Source organism: Nyctibius grandis, chromosome 1 (assembly GCF_013368605.1).
Source record: "Nyctibius grandis isolate bNycGra1 chromosome 1, bNycGra1.pri, whole genome shotgun sequence".
NCBI classification, from domain to species: Eukaryota; Metazoa; Chordata; class Aves; order Nyctibiiformes; family Nyctibiidae; genus Nyctibius; species Nyctibius grandis.
In genome coordinates, this window is record NC_090658.1 from 59,678,198 (window position 1) to 59,695,095 (window position 16,898).

General features: G+C 41.3%; 1 protein-coding gene across 2 annotated transcripts in view; it reads left to right on the forward strand.

The window, feature by feature from the left end:
* The window catches only part of SCAF8 (SR-related CTD associated factor 8), a 104,735-nt gene extending 89,078 nt beyond the window's left edge, over positions 1-15,657 (forward strand). For both annotated transcript variants that reach the window (XR_011048617.1, XM_068405984.1), the window contains one exon: positions 14,446-15,657. The gene's annotated coding sequence lies outside the window, so the exon portion shown is untranslated. The remainder of the gene's footprint in view (positions 1-14,445) is intronic.
* The last annotated feature ends 1,241 nt before the right edge of the window (positions 15,658-16,898 follow it).

Sequence of the window (16,898 nt, forward strand, 5' to 3'; positions counted from 1 at the left end):
CCTTTCTACACTTCTGCACTTGAATTATCCTTCTATGGTAATTTGCTCTTAACTCTGTGGATCTAATGAATTAATTTCAGAACATTTATCCAAATTACTGCAATCATGGTGAATTCTAATCCAATCTTGTAAACTGCCTGCAAACTCACACAGTTTTATATCACATCAGATTTTACAAATCTCTTTTATCACCAAAGTACCAGATCCTCCACTACAAGAGGCATCAGAATTACAACTAACTTGTTTTGAGGAACGTGGTGAAAGGTCTTTGTCTGGTTGTGCCCACCTCTCCGATGAGCAAGCAGGAGTTATGTTGTAGGACGTAGTCAAACTTACTCTGCTCGTCACTGTGCCAGTGTACGATGACCCAAGGGAACTGACATTTCAGCCACCAAAGGCAACACTCAGATGCTAAATTAGTCTGCGTGGAGCTCCAGGTGGCTGCGGCAGCATTCTCTTAGGCAGAGCTTATTTTGAACTAGCAAGGTTGTTCTATGCTGCGTTTCTTTTTCTAACACATTTGCAGGCTTTTTTATTATATTTCCTGTTCGTGCTTCTCCCTGTGTCTTTGCACGGTGAATTCTTTGCAGTTCTAAAGCACGCTAAGCCACGTGTCCTTACCAGTGCCTTTTAAATTACTCATTTGGGGCTTTAAGATAAAGCGAGGACTTGGTAGTCCTTGGTACTGGTGGATGAAAAGCTGGACATGAGCCGGCAACGTGCGCTCGCAGCCCAGAAGGCCAACCATATCCTGGGCTGCATCAAAAGAAGCATGGCCAGCAGGTCAAGGGAGGTGATTCTGCCCCTCTACTCTGCTCCCATGAGACCCCACCTGCAGTACCGTGTCCAGTTCTGGGGCCCTCAGCACAGGAAAGACATGGACCTGTTGGAGTGGGTCCAGAGCAGGGGCCACAAAAACGATCAGAGGGCTGGAGCACCTCTCCTATGAGGAAAGGCTGAGAGAGTTGGGGTTGTTCAGCCTGGAGAAGAGAAGGCTCCGGGGAGACCTTGTTGTGGCCTTTCAGTACTTAAGGGGGGCCTATGAGAAAGATGGGGACAGACTTTTTAGCAGGGCCTGTTGCAATAGGACAAGGGGTAATGGTTTTAGACTAAAAGAGGGGCAATTCAGACTAGATATAAGGAAGAAATTTTTTACTATGAGAGTGGTGAGACACTGGAACAGGTTGCCCAGAGAGGTGGTAGATGCTCCATCCCTGGAAACATTCAAGGTCAGGTTGGATGAGGCTCTGAGCAACCTCATCTAGCTGAAGATGTCCCTGCTCACTGCAGGGGGGTTGGACTAGATGACCTTTAAAGGTCTCTTCCAACCCAAACTATTCTAAGATTCTATGAAATATCTCCTGGTATAGTGTACTGCTTGCTTACTCTGCACTGGGTTAATTCGGGGCTCTGCCTTTAGCGCTGCCCTTCTCTAAACTTGTCATCTCATCTGAACTCTTTGCCCCTTGGATCACCTGTGCCAGGGGCATCATAGATTAGTCCCTGGAGCTGGCTGTGGCTGCATTCCCTGAGCTCCCCTAGCATTTGTCTGCTCTTTCTTTCCTCAGAATCATTAAATATCTTGTTTTATAATCACTTCCATTTGATTTGCTTTTCATCACTAACTTCTGGACAGTTCTTCTACAAAACTAAAGTTAAAGCTAGAACATGACCACCTATGCAATGTCTTTTACCACTTTATGGCCTGCCAGATTATTTCTTCAGCAAATACCTCAGTATCTTTTTCTCCAGGAGAAATACAAGAGGTGTTTAATACCAAACTTCTTCCCTATTCTAATTTTGAAAGCCTTTTGAGTTTTTGTATGCTTTCATGGAGGAGTTCTTCCATCCAGGAAGCCAACAGAAGACTGTTTTGGAGGTTGTCTTCACTCCGGGAAGTAGCCAGGGGAATATTTTTATGAGCTAGTAATCTAACCCTTTCTGCAAAGCATTTGCAACTAGAAAACACAGCCTGCTCTGACTTCGGAAGCCTGAGATTGTTTTAAAGTGTATTCTGCAGCTTTTCAGAATACATCTGTAAGAAACTTCTTGAAAGAATATGAGGGGTTCTGTGCCTCATCAGTATAATGGCAACCACAAAGAGATGAGGTATAACCAGCTACGACCTTACTCTTGTGACAGGTAATCAACACACAGCATAATAAATATAATCTTCCCAGAGCAGAGAACAAAACAGAGCTAAGTCTGACAGGGACTTCTAAAACATATATGAATGTTAAAAAACAAAAAGAAGTGAACAAGATAAATCCTATGTTGATAAAAGAGCCAATGCGAGTATTGGTCTCAGAGCAAAAAACAACTTCATGGTTGATCTGTCTCTTATGGGCCAAACTGCAACCCTACATCTACAGCTTCTTTTTTCTGTTAGGAAAGGATGTGTGCGGTTCAGCTATTTGAGCATGTTTCTTGTTTACTTTGTTTAAAAAATGTTCTGTAGTAGTTATTTCAGACCTCTGTAAATGGATGACAAATAGCCACATTTTAGTTAAACCAGTATAAAAGAAAGTATAAACTTTCTTTATAGCCATTTCTTACCCTGCTATCAGTGCTATTTCAGTAGCTCTGTGGGTAACAGCAGCATTTTTCTTTCTTTGGAGGCTCCAAATATTAGCATTATTTTAGGGGAGTGGTTTTGGATTCAGTTTGCATTCGTACTAATAGGTTATATATCATGTGTATTATATAATGCCTGTAATTTAAGAGTTCACAAAGAAAACAAAACATTTATTATATTCTGAGGCATTTCCAGGGAGTGAATAACTATGATTAACTGAATAGGCCATTAGCTACCACTATTACTCTGCTCAAATGCAGCTGAAATAGCATTTCTTTAGTGGTAAAAATACTTGGCAGCACTGCACTTGCAAAAAAGAACTTTACAAATGACATTTTTGAAAAGTCCTCCACATTCTTAGGAATCTCCAAAGAAGTTGTATTTAAAGGCACCAGACTCAAGTTTCCTAGGCTGAAAATGTTCAAGAACTATAGCAAGTATATATTTTAGGTGAATATTATGTTTCACCAGTCTTACGCCCTCATATGTAGGAATTCAATAATTAAAGTACCTATGGGGATAAAGTTTTTGGATTTAATAAGCCTTCTCACTCAATTATCTCCATCATATTGTACGTATTTACTTCTGGTCAGATGTGTTTGTTCTCCGCAGTACATATGTTTTTCTAACTATTGATATCACTGCAGAAACATGTTCTGCAGTTAGAGAAACAAATATATACTGGTTCATTTTATAATAGGAGAATTACTAATGAAATACTGATAGCAAGATTTTTCTATTAGTGGTACGAGCCAAAGAGCATGACCTAACAATTAATAAGTTAATTACCAGTTTTTTACTTCTTTTTTTTTAAAAAAAAAAATGCTGTTTTGGCATTGAGATAGATTGTTCTTTTTAGTACATCTTAAACACTTTCTGTTGCACTGCCTTGTTTTATTTACTAAAAGCTTTGCTTACAGTAAAGGATTTTTCCTTTGTGCTGAATTTTTGCTCAAAAGAAGAAACAGAATATGTCTTCAAGGTAAAATTCAGTTTATTTTTTAATTTAATATTCTTGACAGCTTAATCTGATCGGAAACCAACTATCCTCTGAAGTTTCTTTATCTTCCTCTGCCTCAAACAACTTGTTAATATATTTTCATGCTTTGCATAATGTCAGATCTCTTCAGAAATGCTGGTGGTAGTTACAGAATCACAGAATCACAGAATGTTAGGGATTGGAAGGGACCTCGAAAGATCATCTAGTCCAATCCCCCTGCCGGAGCAGGATTACCTAGACCATATCACACAGGAACGCGTCCAGGCGGGCCTTGAACGTCTCCAGAGAAGGAGACTCCACAACCTCTCTGGGCAGCCTGTTCCAGTGTTCGGTTACCCTCACCGTAAAGAGAGTAAGAAAATATTATAGTAATTAGCAAGAATATTTCTGGTTTAAATCCTCTGGTGAACAGGAATGATACGAATTTGGCTCTGTTGCTCTCTGGATATCCTTGGCATCCAGAGCAGGCTGCATTCCTCCCCTGACTGGAGCTGATGGATAACTTTCTGTAGATTGGGTGGTCTGTGATGGAGCTGAGGAACAAAGACTCTAGCTCTAGTGATTGTCTTTTTAAGAAAAAAGTATTGTCTCTATACAACTAAGGGTGAGTTTTACTTTAATTTTCCCATTTCTTGAAAAAATAGTGTCTACTGACAATAGTGTGTTTGAAAAAGCTAAAGATTTTTAAGCATCTGATATTGAATGCCCGACACTTTTGAAACTTCACAAGATTTTAGAAGTGGACATGTGCAAAAGGGATAATTTTAAAAGCAGTGGTATCAAGTGAGTGCAGCTCCCATTGTTTAAAACCAGATCACAGTCTTTGTCAGATTCAATGGAGAATAGTGGTGATGGAGATGTTTCTGTGTTGACATGAAAAGTGCCTGGGACTGTACTTTAGAAGAGAAAGGTGGGCTTAGGAGCTGGTAAAATAATAAATTATCCTGTCTTCTCCATTAAGATTTCTTTTGGGCTTGCAGTAGTGTGAATAATACTGCTTACTTAAGTATTTTGCTAATTATCATGGTTATTTATACAGAACTATTTCAATTGTTTTTTATTAAGAAGAATATTAAAGATTATTATTTTTTTTATAGATATATTTAGGCATTCTAAAATGAATACGAGTGAACGTAGAAACAAAACCTATTGAAAAGTTCATCCAGTTAAACCTCCAGTATGGGTTTAATAGCAGGTTGCTGAGAGACTGTTGCTGGCATAATAGTGGCCCATAGTCTTCAACAGGTGCAAGAGCTTTGCGTATGCCCCGAATCTCTGTCATCCCATAATGATTATCTGTCTATCTGAGGCATTTTTTATATGTTGGAGTATTTGATTGGAATAACTGAAATGGATGTGCGGTAACACCAATATAGATTCAATCAATGTTTTTAGAATTTGCAGAGAGACAGATGACTAGAAGATGGAGTTAATGATCTGAAAGAAAATGACCTACAGGAAGAGTATCTTCTTCTTTTTATTTAATGCTGGACGGATCTACCATCAATACAGAGACAATTATAGAATAACAAGAGTATGAGAGTAAGAGGCATTCTGTTTACATTATTTATAAATTTTAATTAAAGGTGCCAAAATGTTTTTCATGCCAGGCCTGACAAGACAGAATCAGCACTGGAATTATTGGCTTTCTGATCAATAGCAGCTAAGGTCACAGAGAAACCACAAGTAATGACAGATCATAACTTATACCTAAAATAAAGTTATTTAAGGCATTAATTTAAGCTAAATATAAATGAATACATTTAGATGTAGACTGAGATTTTCAAGCAATTTTCAGGATCTTTAGGAGAAGCTCTAGGTTTCAAGGTGCACCTTTCATGGCTATCCATCCTCCTCTAATTCACCAGGGAGGCAATTCCTGCACTGCAGCTATTGGAAATGCTATTTCCACTGCAGAATGGGAACTGCGAAGGGCACATGGGAAGGAAGCTGACGGTCTCCACTGCATGGCTACAGCCAGGGAGAAGACACGATTCTTAGACAGCAGAGGGGCATGGAGGCACAGCAAACACATTCATTCTGCAGATTGGAAAACCCCAGTGGATAACTGCAGATGGGTACCTTTCATCCGAAGGAGATGCTGAAAGACCAGGATGAAATTTAGTAGTAGAAATATAAAGTCGGTCATTTAAAAAAAAAAAACAACACAGTTTCTGCAATTACTTTTTGGAGACAGTAAAATGAGGGAAAACCAATATGTTTATTAGTTGTGGGATGTTTCTGAGCCGCCGATGTAATACAGCTGTGTAAAAGGTAAAATGCTATCTTAGGACATATCAAGCAAGGTATTTCCAGTAGAGATAGTGAAGTTGTCAGTGCCTTTATAGAAGGCCTCTGTAGGTTAAAGTATGTAAGTCTCATCACCCATGTTCAAGAAAGATTAAATCAAACTGAAAGAGACTCGAAGGCAAGCTAGGGAAAGAACAGGAAAACTAAGAAGGGAGAGGATGCCAACATGTTTACTTACTTAACCTAGTAAAAGGAAGCTTAGGAAAGAGACTTTGATCACGGTCTCTCTAACGCCTTCAAGTGGTACACACCTAAAACCCAGAAAATCTGCTTATTGTAGACACAGACCTCAGGGATATAAATTGGTCGTGAATAAATGTAAGCTGTGAATTAGAAAAAAGGATTCTAGCCATCAGAGCAATGAGTTTCTGGAACAGTAAGCAAAAAGATGTTAAAAGGGAAAAAACCTGGTCTGCAAGGCAAAGAGGTCCATGTCAGTTTAAGGCTTATCCCACAGCACTGATGTGGCACAAGAGCTGTTGTGCCATCAGCTCCCAGTTGTCCCACGGGACGTGTGGCTGCGTGGTGGGGATGCTCTCGCCGCGCGTACTGGCTCTCAGCACCGCCCGACTCTGAGCCCGTCCTCACTGCTTCAGTGCAGCGCAAAAGGGTTTGCTCGAACTGCCCCAGCTGTGTTTATGGATATGTCTTTGCCTTGAAGCAAACCAGAAGCATTCCCACAGTCAAGCCAAGCCAAGGAGAGATTAAGGCTGCTCTGTGTTAACACCTTGAAGTGTTGTTTTCAGTTTCCAGCTCACACCCTCTGCCGTAGTGTAGCCACCCCAATGAGCACTGCTTGGCTTGAAAGTAGATGGAGCGTGCTAGCAAGTATGTCAGCAGCTGGCTCGTGGTCAAAATTCAGTCACGTAACTGTGTAGACATACCCCAAAACCAACATTAATCTTTGTCTCCCTCATGGCATTGCAGAGAGGGATAACTGCTTCAGCCTGCAAAGCTGGCAGACAGCAGATTTGGATGTTTCTTGTGTTGCAAATGTCAAACAACCAAAAATTGTGGCTTCAAAAATTATGAGACTGGCTTTAAAAACTTGAAATCTTAGAATTAAGGATCAGGAAATCCTTTTTGTTTTGCCTTCTGTTTTTCTCAGCCTCTGCTGTGCCTGTCAACACTTAAAATCACATTTTGCACCTTTTCTTTGCATCTATGAGCATACAAAAATAAACTAAAAGATGAAAACTCGAATTCTCACTTGAGCAGCTCTCTTCAGAAGGAGAAGCTTTACAGAAAAACATCATGTCATGGAGCTCACAAGAAACGCTCCAGAGCTGACAACACTGGATTTGATAAAGCTAGGGACTGAGTTTGGCTGGAGTTTGCACAGCTGCAACGAGGATATAGTTTGGATTACAGAATTCTTGCTGAAGGAAGATACGTATGGAGAGAAAAAAAACAGGCATAGATTACTTGAAAGGAGGGGAAGAAAGTGAAGAGATCAGAAGTGGCTACAGTTGTTGGTGTGTGCAGTGCAGGACATGCATTTTCAGTCATACACCAGGAAAACTGCTGCAAGGCTGTGAAAATCCCCCTCCAGCACAGAACTCGCCCGCTCCCATAAAATGTTGCTGGGTCCCCGTCTGTATTTTGAAGTACTGGCAACTGGATTATCACTTCATGCCCTAATCGTGTCTGAACTGCAGAATGCAGTATGCCGCTGTGTTCTGTTCATTTCTAACTGATACCACATACACCACCACATTCAATGCAGAAAAGATTTTTAAATTAAACAGAATTTTTAACTTGTTGTATAGGATTCTTTCTAATGATTTTAAATTGTTTTAAAGAATGGTATATACTACTATTTCTGTCTAGATGAGAATTTTCTCATATTTTAAACTGTTTCATGAGATTGTTAAACTGGGAGATTCTTATTAGTTTTAAAATATATATCTATATAAATTCTTTAAAAGCTTAGAGATTTTGTTATCCATTGTAATTAAGTATAATTTGAATTTAGCACATTGTAGCTTCCCTTATGATATCAAGACTCTTAGATAGATTCTAATACCTCTGCTTAATGTTTGCCTGTTAATTTGTTAAAAGAAATCAACTGTGAGAATCTTTTTGTAGTACAGGTACAGAAATAATACAGCAATTCAGATATCAAACATCACTACTCATTTTTTCCAAAAAAAAAACCCCTTAGATTGAGTCACATAAAACACCATAATTTTCAAGTTTCCTACTGCCTGCTAGATATGACATGAAACTATACAACATCACATGATGTTCCAAATATTATTATTACCTTGATAGAGTCTTCTCTAACATCAGGGGCAGGAGCTGCACAATTTAATTCAAGTACATGCAATCAATCAGCGTTACCTTACTGTAAAGGCTAACACATTTGACTTCAAGGAACAAACAGATCGAGGTATTTTCATTATCCGTAGTCTACTCTCTACCCATAAACATTCACTGAAATTTAAAGTCAGTTAAATTATGTATGTTTTATGCTGCTGCTGACACCAGGAAAAGTTTCGCATTTGCTATTAATCTCTATTTGGTAACTTCAGTCTTAATTACACCGAATGTTACTGATTTTCCCTCTGTCAATCAACATGCTAATGTTACACTGGTTTATATACAGACTTCTATTCCTTCTTTTGAAAAAAATGTGTAGGACTCATCTCACTTAACTTTACCCTTGCAAAACATTTACACTGCAAAGCTCTCTGTTTCCTCTCTGTAACATAGAGTGAGCACTAAATAGTGGGGGTGGGACACTCACACGCCTCTCACGGCTGGTCCTGCTGCTTGTGTCAGACACTTCGGCAAGTGTGGGACAAATTCTTCTCCCATCATTGACTGGCTCTAGGTAACTCTGGTTGGGTACGTGACATTTATCACGGGTCTGCTTGCCTAAACAGTGATGTCTAGTGCCATTAGAGATGTCCTAATGGTTCCCATGCTAATGAGGCAGGAAACCTTTAGGGCATCTGAAAAGGCACCAAGCATAGACAACTGAGTCCCATCCCTAGGTACCCAGTCCAGGTGAGGTGAGTGGCCCCACACCCTGTCCGCACAACTAGAGCAGCTCCCCTATACATTGTTTGAGGCATAAGAACAGATTTTGTGCACATTGGAACTGCCTCTCTGTGTGCAGCTTCAGCCACTGCAGAAAAGCAGCGGTCACTCAGGAAAAAAAAATGCACTACATGTTTCAAAAACATGAAGCAGTATCATACAGGGGTTTTGGACCACTGTAGAATTACTGCAGAGGAATTGTCTTTATTTCCAGCCTAGATGGTTTCAGGTCACAGTAATATCAACCCATCCACTCTGTCTCTTTCGCCCGCGGATGGGGTGCACCTCTGACGTCGTGTGCCCAGCTTTGCCTGACGCATCGCAGGCTTTGGCTGTGCTCAGCCTGGCCTGCCACCAGCTGTGGTGGCAGGACCCACCCGGTGCCAACCAGCAAATGCCTCTCCTCTTCCTCCCTTTTCCTCAGAAGGGTATAATCAGATCTGTGTTTCTGGGTTGGGAAACTCACTCAGGTGACCTCACATGCAGGTTTTAGTGGTCTTGGAGGAGTGAGGCTGTAGCCTATCTGCGTGTTAGAGCTCAGGGCTCTTCAAAGCACATGCAGCCCATTCCCATATCATAGGCAAGATCTGCATATCCACACAGGAATGGGACAGTTCAACCACCGAGTGGGACGGTGCAGTCCCCCTCGTCCTCCTTTTTCTGCCAGGAGATGACTGTGTGATGATGCAGGTGCACAGAAAGGAGAACCGTACCTCTTAGCAGTTCACTTTCCTTGCCTGCAAAGCAGAGAAGCTGAGCAGATTTTGTTTCTGGATTGCAAAGAGAATGATGATGAGGGCAGGGCTGTGGATGTAGTCTATCTAGACTTCAGTAAGGCATTCGACACTGTCTCCCACAGCATCCTCCTAGACAAACTGGCTGCCCGGGGCTTGGATGGGTGGACTCTTCAATGGGTTAAAAACTGGCTGGATGGCTGAGCCCAGAGCGTGGTGGTGAATGGGGCAAAGTCCAACTGGCGGCCGGTCACTAGCGGTGTTCCCCAGGGCTCAGTTCTGGGGCTGGTGCTGTTCAATATCTTTATAGATGATCTAGACGTAGGGATTGAGTGCACCCTCAGCAAATTTGCAGATGACACCAAGCTGGGTGGGAGTGTTGATCTGCTGGAGGGTAGGAAGGCCCTACAGAGGGATCTGGACAGGTTAGATAGATGGGCCAAGACCAACGGCATGAGGTTCAACAAGAACAAGTGCCGGGTCTTACACTTCGGCCACAACAACCCCCTGCAGCGCTACAGGCTGGGGGAAGAGTGGTTAGAAAGCGGCCCGGCGGAAAGAGACCTGGGGGTGCTGATCGACAGCCGGCTAAACATGAGCCAGCAGTGTGCCCAGGTGGCCAAGAAGGCCAACGGCATCCTGGCCTCTATTAGGAATAGTGTAGCCAGCCGGTCTAGGGAAGTGATCGTCCCTCTCTACTCGGCACTGGTGAGGCCGCACCTTGAGTACTGTGTCCAGTTCTGGGCCCCGCACTTCAAGAAAGATGTCGAGGTGTTGGAGCGAGTCCAGAGGAGGGCGACCAAGCTGGTGAAGGGTCTGGAGGGTCTGACCTACGAGGAACGGCTGAGGGAGCTGGGGTTGTTTAGCCTGGAGAAGAGGAGGCTCCGAGGTGACCTTCTTGCAGTCTACGACTACCTGAAGGGAGGTTGTAGTGAAGTGGGAGTCGGCCTCTTCTCCCGGGCAACTAGCGATAGGACAAGAGGACACAGCCTCAAGCTTCACCAGGGGAGGTTCAGGTTGGACATTAGGAAGAATTTCTTTTCAGAAAGGGTTATTAGACATTGGAATGGGCTGCCCAGGCAGGGGGTGGAGTCACCATCTCTGGATGTGTTTAAGAAAAGACTGGACATGGCACTTAGTGCCATGGTCTAGTTGACAGGGTGGTGTCAGGGCAACGGTTGGACTCGATGATCCCTGAGGTCTCTTCCAACCTGGTTGATTCTGTGATTCCGTGATTCTGTGATCTTTTAAGAGAGAAGTTGCTGTGACATGTACACCTTTCCATGTCAGCAGGGTATCAGCTCTTCTGCTCCTGAGCAAGCTGCTGCCTGGGTTTTCTCTCAGCTGTGTTTCTGACTGAGCAGTTTGTCTGTCTTTCACTTTTACTGTTAGCAAAAGTCTTGATCCCAGGAAAGGTCAGAAATCCTAGCCCTGACTCTGACAAAAAGACAAAGGTAATTTTGGTATCTGGATGTCTATGATTCTTGGTGAAGTCTCTTAAATCCTTACAATTTAAAGTCTCTAGAGCTGTTCTCAGAGAGGCGCAGACATCTGGTTTATCTCAGCCTCAGGACTTCTGACTTCCCATAACAAGCGAGTTTTTTGTGGGAATCCTTCTCTGCCTCAGCAGTCAGACAGCGGGCTGTATGTCACAAGCGGTGTGGGATCAGGCTGGCTCACCCGTCCTGCCTTCTCCTATTTCCTTCTTTTCCACTGGAAAAAGGAGAAAGTATTTGTGTGTACTTTTTACGCTGCTGTCTCTCTGTAACCATGTATTTTTCAGAGGAAAGTCAGTCTCTGTATTCTGGAAATCCAATGGGATATATCCCTAAATATCAAATCAAATCAAAATTCTTGTTAATTCAAAATGGGCTTTGTGTTGTATTTACTGAGTAGTTTGTATTTCAACTGCTGCTGCCCTCCAATTCTTCCAGTCCAGAACTGAAAATACAATATTGTACATCACTGGGAAGGAACTGGGTGCCCTGTCTCTGCCTCAGGAAGCAAGTTATCTCACTTTTCTAAGTAGTGCAGGTAGCATAAACAGAATATATCATAGAGTGAGAAGTAGAAAAAGTCTGCCAAATAACCCAGATTGGGTAAGAAGAGTGATCTGTGCTTCTTGTATTTGTGGAATTGGCTTATATCTCCATAAAGATTAATGTAAATGGTAATCCTTTCTCTGAAAGGCTCAGTATGACCAGTCCTGTTGATGTTAACAGTCCTTTTTCAGTATGTTTCTGATCAAGAACTTATGCAAGATAAATAGTAATTTTGCAGCTTGGAGTTTTGTGAAGCTGTGCAACTGATTTATTGCCAATGGAGGCACTGCAGTGGTATGTCTTTGTTGCTTTCTCAGTGGAGGTTTCCATTGAACAAAGCTCAATTTTAAAAGGCTATGAAAGACTTCCATTAAGCCTAAATTGAACAATATTCCAGTAGAGCACATACTTCATAAAAGTAGCTATATGGATGTAAAATCAGTTGTCAGCAAGACTGTGTTCTCATTTAAAATCTTTTCTCCATAATGCTTTCATTTTCACAGTGTATACAATACTTCATTTTAAAAGATATTTACTAGTATTATCTGCTTTATTTGAACAAGACTGTATGGCAAAATATTTCATTTGTTACTGTTCTCATGTGTGCTAAGGAAACAGGGCTAGAATAAATTATTATTATGTGAGTGCATAAATGATTTGGAAACCATACGCAGAGAGTAGTTCTCAATGATACACCATTAAGTGCAGTTCTGCAAATGTTTTTTCTTGTTCTGGTACTATTCAGTATTCTCATTGACAGCTTGGATGAAAGGTTAGAAAGTACACTTAATAAATTCATAGAGCAGAACAAGCGTGTTGGAAGCAAGGCAATTGAAAATGACTTCGATAAAATAGCGGAGTAGCCTAGAAAATACCAGCTTTCCAGCAATTAAATTAGAGCAAATGCAGAACTGTACATATAGCTCAACATAATCAGCTGCACATAAATCAGATGGGAAATGACTGGCCAAGCAGCAGTTCTGCAGAAAAGACCCAGTGTCGTAATGATCCCAGGCTGAACATGCACCAGTGATGTAGTGCTACTGCAAACAAGGCCAGCGCTATTGGGGGCTATAGGAAGGGGAGTAATAAAGCATAAAATGTAGTTATTTTGCTCTACTCGGCACTGATAAGGCTTCGAGTGGAAGAGCATTACTCACTTGCAGGAACCACAGCTCAGGTAGGATCCAACGAGAGAGCAAACTGGCCTCAAAGATCTGAAACACATGGGCCTTCAAGGAAAGGCTGAAGGGTTGTTTAGAGTGGAGAGGAGGGAAGGAACACATGATAGCAGCCTTCATATAGCAACAGGTGATTCTAAAGAGGAAAGGATTTAGCTGCCAGGTGTGCTGTCAGTACAGGAAAGCCATAATAGGCTTAAATCTCAACAAGGATGATTTTGTATGAGCATCAGGAAAAAAATGTAAGTAGCAAGGAAAATCAGAGCCCTGGAATAGGTTGTATAGGGGGAATGCATGGAAACTTCACCCTTGCAGATGCTTAAAATAGGTTAGACAAACATTGGCAGGCATGGCATAGGTCAGGGATGGGCGAAGCGATCTCTCAAATTACCTGCTAGCCCTATTCCTTTTCCATCTCTGTGAAAATGGTAAGCATAACTCCACAAAATTTTAGGGTATGTAATAAAAAAACTTAATATTAGTTCTGGAATTTATTGCATGACTTCTGCCTTTACATTAGAATGAAGCAATTATACTTTTTCTAATTTTGCCCATTGTTGGTATTGATTGAAAATTTCTAGGGTCTGATGGCTTTGTGAATGGTCTTTGTGGAATAAATAGGTGAACAGAGTCAGATACCTGTGGTAGGATACAAAGCACTCAATTCTAGCCATAAGAAAGTTTGCTCTTTAGTCTACTTATAGTCCATGGAAAAAAAGATGGACACCTTTTAGAGATTATTGAGGAGTGGGTGAATCCCCCGCCAGAAGTAGCTCTGCCTCTCCTTCTACCTGTTCTGCAGCAAATATATATTGCAGGAATATTTGTGGTCTTTCTTTTTCTCAGTCTGATACTAAAAGTTTGGTTTTCTGACAACCAAAGTGCCTGGACTTCACAGAAGACTATCTGGAAAAATTATAATTGGCAGGAAATGAGAGTAGATAATCTAGTGGTTTTTTCTGACCCTCGGTTCTGTGAAGCCCGTTTAATAAGTCATTAATGAAGGATTTATAGTTGTTATGATTAATAATTTTTATCAACACATAATTGACATGATCAATATGTGTTAGAGATCGTTCTACACCAGACTTACATAAGCCGCTTACTAATCTGCTGGATTCTTACTCGTTTATTTTTTATTAATCCTCTAGATTGTTTACACTGTATCTTGTGTACAGTGTGTGTGAGAGACAATACAGCGCTTTTAACCAGAAAATCTGCTATAAAAAATTCTTCTTTACAGAGATAATATTTTAGTGAAGATTTTAAAGTACTAAGCTACTGGACACTGAAAGGGAAATTTAATAATATTTTTAAAATAATGTTATGTTTAATCCTGATAATATTTTAGGAACCATGCAGTATAAGATACCTTTATCCCTTATAAGCATCCTGTGGCTAACAGAGAGATTGTAAACTTTATCCAAAATCTGTTATTTATGAAACATTTGCTCTTGCCTGGTGAAAAAAAGTAAAGTCTTATTTATAGGGATTTTTAAAAATTGGAAATATGCTCCAGCAACCAGTGATGACTAGTTATTGTTCCTTTTGTCAACAGGCAAGATGAAGGAGGTTCTGGCAGCTTACCATGTCCCGGGCTCTGCAGAGTTAAGTGAGAAGTGCGCCCATGTTCTAGCGTGCATCACATCGCATCTTGGGTCTGAAGTGCCAGGAGGATCCCAGCGCTGCAGACTGAGACGGCTCTGAGCGCCTCAGTACCCCGTTTCTGACAGAACCCAGGGATGGCAAACTTACATACCAGTATTACCTGTCTGAGGCAGGTTTAATTTTATAAATTAAAACCATAAACTCTATGAGTTTCTAGGCCATATTTGTGCTGTTGAGGATGATCTGCTCAGATGAACAGTTTTGCATCCATCAGAGAGACAGGTTCTTCTGCTGGACCAGAAGATGACAGTGGACTGTATATTGTAACTAATACCATTTGTAGCATCTCCTAGTGCAAATAACTGAAGAACAGGTTGCAAGAAAATCCTGTAGGGCAGAAGACATGCTTTGTTTTGATCTACAAATTTTTAAAAATGTTTTGTTTTTTTAAAGATAACCACTTTTGCATAACACTCTGTGTGCAGTCTGTGTGCAGCTCTTCACTGTGGCTATCTGTGTTCCAGAAGTGATAAATTCCTTGTGAGACACCTGAACCATTTTAGATTTGTGATGAATCCTTAAATTATGAGAGTATCATGAAAAACTAGAAGGGAAAAGTTCCAGGGCTTTTCTTTGACTAGATGTCTCCAATTACTCCCTGTTAGTATCCTGAAAGGAGGAGGAAAGGGTGGGAAGTAGAAATGAAATACAAAAAAATACTTGCATTTCTTTTTTGGCATATGCACCTATCTGAATGTGTGTTTGATCTAATAACCAAGGGGAGAATAATGGCAAGTTATCTGAGCCCTCATATGAAAGGTCTGCATTTTCGGGCAGCATTTGCTAATTTTGTCTCTTGAATAGCTATAGAAAAGAAGGAGTATGTATATGCCCCACCATATGTGAAAAGGACATACTTGCCATTCCTTTATTTATTTTTGCTCTTTCAAAAATTAAAGTGCCAGTTATTTGGAATGCTGTAGTCTGTGGTCTCTTTACATTTGTTTAGTGAGATCCTTTCAGCAAGATCTAAAGCACCTTTCTCCTGCTCCGGCAGGGGGATTGGACTAGATGATCTTTCGAGGTCCCTTCCAATCCCTAACATTCTGTGATTCTGTGAAGATCATTCCCATTACGGTGTAACTGCATGGTGACCACAGCTTTGGGCCTGTATAATAAAGATCTAAATTCAAAATTTCGTTTCTCATCATTTTCTCTACGTTTATGTTGTATCTGCAAGCCTTTGATTGGAATCCTGCTTATTGCTGATCACTGCTTAGAAGAAGATTTGGCAAAAAAAAAGTTAGACAGAAAGGTATTTGTATGGTTAGCCCTTGTTCTCCTTTGTATCATTATTTACAACAGGTTAAAGGGCAGAGGGATACAAAATGTTAGCAAAGCAATAGTGATGCTTAGATTCAATTTGCACACGAGGCCCCAGGGCAATAAGGAGATCAGGCTCCTCTCATCCCAGATTTATGGCCATACTGAAGTATTTGACATCTGGTCTCTATTAATTAGTAATCCTGGAAAGGTAGGGGAGGAAAAAGCTGCAGAAAAGCTAAGTCTAAGCTGGCTTTGATTTGCTGTGTGAATGATACATTGTTCTGAGCACATGTACGTCAGAGTTTAAAAGCCAATTAGACTCTTTTTTCCTTCCTCCTTCTTATTTGCTTCTTCAAATACAAAATTTTAAACTATAAAAATGTTCTTCATGTAGCTATTAGGTTTGTGTGAGCAAAGACTGCACATTGCATTTCAAAAATTCATGTGGTCCTGACAAGGCCACCCTAGCCATGCTGCATCTGCTGACACTACGGTTAGCTTATAGCAAACACCTGAGTTCTTGTCAACAGAGCATCCCCAGCCTTTGAGACCTCTTAGCCAGGTATCACCATTATCCTGCATCTTACGCAGTCGCATACGGATGGCAGAGCACTCACCGCTGTGAGATCCATACCAGTGCATTTAAGCGTGAATGGGGTCAGACAACAGTGACTCAGCGCAGCTTCCTGATCAATTTAAGCTAACCTGAGGCTGTGCTCCTGCTCACAGCGGGCAGGCCTGTCTGCCCCTTCTGCCCTGCTCACACCTTCCCACTGCTTCCCTCAAGAGCTGCACATCTGTGAGGCTTCCTGGTCTGACTGAAAATGTCCCCATGTAAGAGCTTAGCTCTTGTGCCAGCTCTGACACCAGGGGGCAGGTGGGAACAAACACCTTTTTATCAGAAGCTTATTTTTAGGTTGGCTTACGCTGGTGGAGGAACCATGCCTTCAGGTCCCTCTAGCTGTCAATTAACTAATCTTATTGCCTAAACTTTCTATTTAAGCACATTGCTTTCTTACGGCTAAGAAGTATTCCTTGATTCAGTAACACTGCAAAAAAAAAGAAATAAAGCACTGA